We start from the raw sequence: 6,787 nt of genomic DNA on the forward strand, positions 1-6,787 counted from the left end.
TGTGAAGTCCAGGCAGTTTGCAGGCTACTCTTGTCTCAGAGTGTCTCATCCACACTACCTGCAATAACACTCTTAACAAAAAAAAATCCCTACTCTAATGTCTAAGAGCCATTTTATGGCTAGTGATCCCAATTTTCTTAAGAAAATATGAGTTACAACTCAACTCTTGATGAAGTGACACTTACGGGTGGGAGTTACTAAACACTACATACAGGTGGAGTTAGAAAAGAACTCTTGAGTGGGGGACATAATTTTGAGGATGGATGATAATGACCATTAATGTCAGCATGTATTAGTAACTCGTTATGCTAAAAAAATAAAAATAAAAATAATAAAAAAAAAAGTCCATAGACAGTCTATGCTAATCCTAGGCATGCATTTAATGTTGCATCTAGTTACAGTCCATGTATGGGCATCATATTACTGGTTAACAAAAATTACAACAAAAATAAGTGTGCTGTGCCTCGAAACTGACTCTCAAAAATTGAAATACTGCAAGATTTCTTAAGGATTAAGATATCCTCTTCATCATTTCCTCCTATTACCATAAACAGTGCAATTTTGGATTTTTAGGTCGCTTGAGAGTTGACAAGGAGGTATTGAATTCAGGCATATGAAAAGGCTCCTCCACCTTCCTATGATCCTCAGTCTGAAGCATACATTGCTGTCCCAACCAGTGTTGCGAATAAGGTTGCTGGTTTGTCTGATATTTTCACAATTATTCAGGTCTATGTTTATTCTTATTGATATCTTCTGATAATTGCAAATATTTTCCTTGATATTTTTGAGAAGTTTCTTTCTGGTTCATCGGTAATATATTTCCCGAAATGATATTTTCAACAATCCAACACACCCTGCTTAAAGAGCTCACTGACAACTCTATTGAACTAACTTCTTACACGTGGAAAAGAAATATCTTCAAACTCTGGTGCCACTGCCAATATCTGATCAAGGAGGGGCTTCAGAGATGTTTTGTAGATTGAAGAATCCATGGACCCATTCTATCATGAGATTGGAGTCCCCAAACACCTGCAATCTGGATAAGACCTTTTTCCACAGCTACCTTCAGCAGATTTAGAAGTGCATGAAGCTCTGCCCAATTATTTGTTTCACTGCTTGATGTTTAAAGGTGAAGTAGTATCTTTCATTGAGATACAGAATTCCTGCTCCACGAGGGCTGGGTTCCCTTGGCTGGTTCCATTGAATAATTCCCAGCTTTGGATTTGTCAATTACAGGAGGTTTGATTTCTTTTGTGCCTTCTGCATTAGATCATGTACATCCTCACAAATATACTTGATTTTTTAAACATTTCCAGGGGGGGTGCAACATTTATCCTGAAATGAATGTCATATCTTGTGATCTAAATTGACCAAGAGACAATGCAGGGAAGAGCTTTATGATTCACCAATATTGAGTTTTCCCTCCATCTTTTGGAGCTTCCACCAAGGAAAGGCCTTCCCATTTACCTATCCCCCTTGTTAGAGAAAAAACTTTCTTCAATGGCTCCTTTGTAAATGGGCAGTCCATCAATAAATGATTGATGTTCAGTTCATCTTTTCTACATAACATAAGAGGACCTGGTCCTTGCCAGGATCTCTTTTGAAGTACCTCCCAAGTAGATATTGCTATTTAGAGCCAGCCACATCAGTGATCTAAATGTTATTGGAGCCTTGATTTTACATAAGAGGCCTTTATGTCATTTGCTCATATGTAGAAAAAAAAAAATGTTTCCTAAAATGCATATATTATAGCAAATGGCACACTTGATGTCATATGATTCAGAATATGTGAATGATTCAGAATATGTGAATAACCACCAAACTTTTAGAACATAAGCATTCTTATTAACATAAATAGTGGACAAATATTTTGTTCTTCTCATCTTTCATGCATTTTCATTCTTCTCATCCTTCATCCATTTTCACTGAGTTGAAGTTGAATATTCACTATCCATGTATGAAATGCTTGAAATTGCTACGGAATTTTGATTTCGGTTGCTTGAAGAGCTAAATTTGACATTGGGAAAATCTAAATTATTGCATTGATATAACTGTCTTGATGTCATCATGTTAAATTGTATCGCTACAAGAGGAAATCGTGGAGCCTCACTAAGGTCAGAGGAACCACATAAATTAACAGTATCCATATTTCTTCTGGTTATCACATAAGCCCCAATTTCTGCCAGCAGAAATATTGGGCACCCATTCACATTAGCTGAAACTAGCAAAGGTGATTGTTGGTTTACAAGACTTGAATCAAAGGATATCAGTGGGTAGCAATTCTGTAGAGAGTCAGGATTGGGTGCCAAATCTTTTCTAGCATCAGCATTTGGTGGCTCATGTCACTTGATACCTCTGCATGCACAGAAACACTAAACCACTTGATCAGAGGCGTGGAAAGAACCTGCAGTTACAAAGAAGCAGTAAAACGGAAACTGTTAGAAAAAAAAAAATTAACAACAGACATGTAAACATGTATCAAGAACAAAATGACAATTCCACACTAAATTGATCTAGGTTATAAATCTTATAATATCACTGTATCGAGGTAGGATTACAGCTAGGTTATCAACCTGCATAAACGCCAGTGTATCATGTTGCAGCTTGAGAAAATTGGGAAAAGAAAATGAGTGACACGCAGACCCTACATAAATAATTTTCATATATGCATAATTATTAGATCATATTGACAAAGAAACTTCATAAAACAATATAGAACAGTAGCTATAATAACAGAAAAATAGGAATCAGGCCCCTATAATGTTGTTGCTTTGTGACGGGTACCCTCTCATTCCAATTCTGCATGTCCTTATCCACTAATCTAGGAAGTTCATTATCACCAAGTGAAGTGAAAAATTGCACAAAACAAAATCTGCAAATGCTCTTTCTGGAGGAAGATCCTTGAATCCCTTGTTTTCTTCGTTGACTTGCATCTGCAAACAAACTGCAAGCACAGCTGACCCCGTGCAGGATAGAACTCCTGAAAGAAAAGCATTGAAGGGAAATGATCCAACTATTGCCATGTAGACAACCTGCACAACTGCCGTGAGAACTGCATAGACCACATACAGATCGATGATCTTCAACTTGGTAGGAGTTGCAGAGTATGCAGATCGAAGGGATGCAACGAGAACTTGTGCATCCTTAGCTGTTGAGGTTCCCATTTAACATATAATGCAAGTTTTCAATTCTAATGCATTTCAAAGTACATATGATGGTACATACTACAGAACAATATGGATTTTGGACATAATAAGTCGATTTGAATTAGAATTGTCAAGTCAACCTAACTCATGTTTGACTTGGGAGTTTGAGTCCTCATTGCAACTCAAATTGATAAGTTTGACTTAGGATCGTAACATTATGTTAACATGGACAGAAATTATGGTATGACGTCTGAATTTCAAGCAATAACGTTTTATTTCCTCCTCAACCTGAACTTAGTTGTTGTTTCCTTGAATGGGGCTGCTGCTTTTAAGTTTCCTTAAACTTCTGTTTATATTCTTCCATTGTATCTATAAAGATGGCATATTACCAAGATTGCTGTTTAGCTTGTGGTGCGTTACTTTGAGATATTATTTATCATATTGATTTCTCTATTTTATTATGATATTGGTATCACGTAACTCGCACAATTGTTGAGTCTAAGCGTTTACAGTCACGTTCTTGAAACTGGAAAAGTGTGACAGAGCACACTGCTTTATTGGCTTCGTTTACTGTGTTGTCACTGGCATGGCGGTAGTAAGATGCCTTCAAACAAAACTTGGCATACACTTGCCTTATTGGCGTGATATTGCCGGATGAGCGTAGATTCCGTTTAATATGCACAAAAAAACCTTATGAGGTTGCGACATTGTTTGTGAATTCACCACTTCGAGGACTACAGAGTGAAGATCAATGATATTCATGTATAATCGGTTTTTAAGTTTGGGATGAAATTTTGGTTTTATATGGTTTAGAATGCTACTTTGAATGTAGGAAATGATTTAATATTAGGAAAATAAATTAAAATATGACAATGAATAAAATATCTTTTTACTAAATTTTAAATAAAATCATGTAGAAAAATTCAAACATATAACATTTAAGCTAAAGATATATATTATATTATATAAATGAATAATGGAAAGTGTATATATATATATCTTATTTACCAAGCCACAAATTAGTTGTACTAGTCATTTATGATGACTGACTTAATCTAGTGAAAAAAAAAAATAATGGTAAGTTATACATAATATGTTTCAAAATGGATCATTGGCTAATTTGTGTGGAGTTAGATTTGAAGATTTTACCTTTCGATTCAAGAGTTTTTGGCTTCAAGATTCATAATTCATGTCGAAAGTTAAAATTTGATGGGAGGAAATAAATGTCCAAAGTACGAATCAGATGCATATTTTCCAGCTTAAATTGAAGAAACTCAAACTAAAAGTTAAGGAGTGGAATCATAAAGAGTTGGGCCACATATTGACATATGAGTAAGTTTTGCAAGCTTGTATGCAACAAGTGCAATAATAGATCATAGTGAAAGGACATTTGGAGGCCCTAATCATGGAAGAGGGGAAACTGATTGGTAAAATTGAGTAGACTAGGAAGCAAGAGGAAATTCTATAGAGGAAAATGTCATGGGTGTAATGGCTGAAAGGGGAGTGTAACACATATTCTTTCAACAAGGCAATGATGAAAGGGGAGTGTAACACATATTCTTTCAACAAGGCAATGATTAAGCATCGACATCACATTAGGATTTTCTCCCTCTCCATTCAGGATAGACAACAACATGGAGAATGGAGTAGTCTCTTATTTCCATGACATGCTTATAGAGAAATTATCCAATAGACGAGATGACATCCACCACATTACTACACACATTCATCATCTTGTTCACTAATATCAAAATAATTCCTTGATGAGGGAAATCTTGTTTGCTAAGGTCGAAGATGTTGTTATGTCAATGCCTCAAAACAAAGCTCTAGGTCTATATGCTTTTGCATTAGACTTCTTCCAAGCCTGTTGGTTGTTCATTGGAGTTGAAGTGCACACCTTAGTTGAAGAATCTATATGTTCTCAATAGATATTGTCCTGTCTCAATGCTACTTTTATCACATTAACACCTAAATATGGTAAAGGAAGTGATCTTTAGCTTTATTCCATTCATTTAGAGGACATTTCTCTCAATTTACACAAAAAAATAAAGTATGAAAATCATGTTGGAAATAGTTTCTGAGGTTTTGAGTCGTTTATTTCCAAGATTAACTAAATGGGTTTGGAAGATGAAAAACCATCAAATTGGAAGAGTGGGACTTTTATACTCACTAAGGTTTTAAAGAAATTATATGCATAAAACTTATACTAACACCTTCTACTGAAATTGATAGTGCACTAATCTATTGCTTGCCATTATTTTGGTTTGGTACCACCTTATAGGATATCTGGGTTCAAATGCTATTTCCCATGATAGATCGTTGAATCTATTTCAACTCTAATTGTTATTGAAGGGTTCCACAAGGATGTCACATGAGCATTTATGATGCCCCTTTTAACGTAGATAGCCACCTATGTTAAGATTCTATTTTGCAGTTCCATGTTGTTGTTTATGAACATTATACACATTTGGTTGGACACGTGAAAATCAATTGATGGATTTGGTATTGATGATGGAAATGTTGGATGTATGACCAGATGTGTGACTTACTTGGTTACAATTTATCTAATGCATGACTTGTCAGAGTTATTGTTGCATTGTATAGGCTTATATAGATATGATTTATCTAATCAATGACTTAGTGAAATTATGATCTATCTGATGTAAGATTTATTCCAGTATGAACAACAAAAATTGACACGTGGACACTGGGCTTAATAAACACGATGTTTAAGATCATGTATCTATATCCATTTTGTGGTTGTATATATGCATGGATGAGAACTAAACTACAGGTTAGAAAGAACCATATGATAACCAAGATCTACTATTCCATTGAGGAAGGTCGAGACGACCAATGAGGAAAGGTACGATGTACATTGTTCTATTACATTTGGTATCCACTTGATGTGCACTCTTATGACATGAGTAAAATGCAAATGACAGGTGGCAAGATGACCTGACTGGATTATTCGATGACAAGTCCGACCAGCTCTGTAGTGTGCTCCGTGCTCTGAAGGAGGGGTGGAGGTGTTTCCCACCGTGTATCCTCCGAAACCTGGAATCGTGGGGAGGACAGTTGAACGCTCCCCCTAGACGTGTGATGACGATTGCCAGATGCCTGCTGGGGAAAGTTCGGTCGAGGTATTCGACGCTTCCACCATGTCGGTTTTATCAGTGGTTAGTATGGCCGTTGCCACTGATAGAGCAGCAGAGGATGGATAGGGTGGGAACGGAAGTAGGCCAGGGTGGATAGGAAGCTATAGATCAGTTGGAGACTCTTGATGGGAAGTAATGCCATTATCTGACTCATCGAATTTTAATGCTATAACTCTTTCTGGTTGCTATGCTTTCAAACTCCTTGTATCTTTTCATTCTAACTTCGGGACGAAGTTTTCTGAAGGAGGGGTGTATGTAATGCCCCACTTAAATCTTATCCTACAAATTGTGTTAATATTTACATTATCTGAAAATATTGAGGAATATTGGTCTAAAATAAATTTATGATTTCCATTATTCAAATTCCCCAATGTACCCTCACATTTAATAAGGAGAAGACAAAGTCCTCTCCATCTTATCATCAATATATATTTATTCATTTCACATTCCCCAATGTACCCTCACATTTACTAAGGAGGAGAC

General features: G+C 36.1%; 1 pseudogene; it reads right to left on the minus strand.

Moving 5' to 3' along the window:
• Positions 1 to 2,040: 2,040 nt before the first annotated feature.
• Positions 2,041 to 3,257, minus strand: LOC149151280 (dolichyl-diphosphooligosaccharide--protein glycosyltransferase subunit DAD1 pseudogene; annotated as a pseudogene).
• Positions 3,258 to 6,787: the final 3,530 nt, after the last annotated feature.

Source organism: Pinus tabuliformis, chromosome 9, assembly GCF_031772625.1.
Source record: "Pinus tabuliformis cultivar Carrire ecotype Pingquan chromosome 9, CPIR1, whole genome shotgun sequence".
Classification (NCBI taxonomy): Eukaryota; Viridiplantae; Streptophyta; class Pinopsida; order Pinales; family Pinaceae; genus Pinus; species Pinus tabuliformis.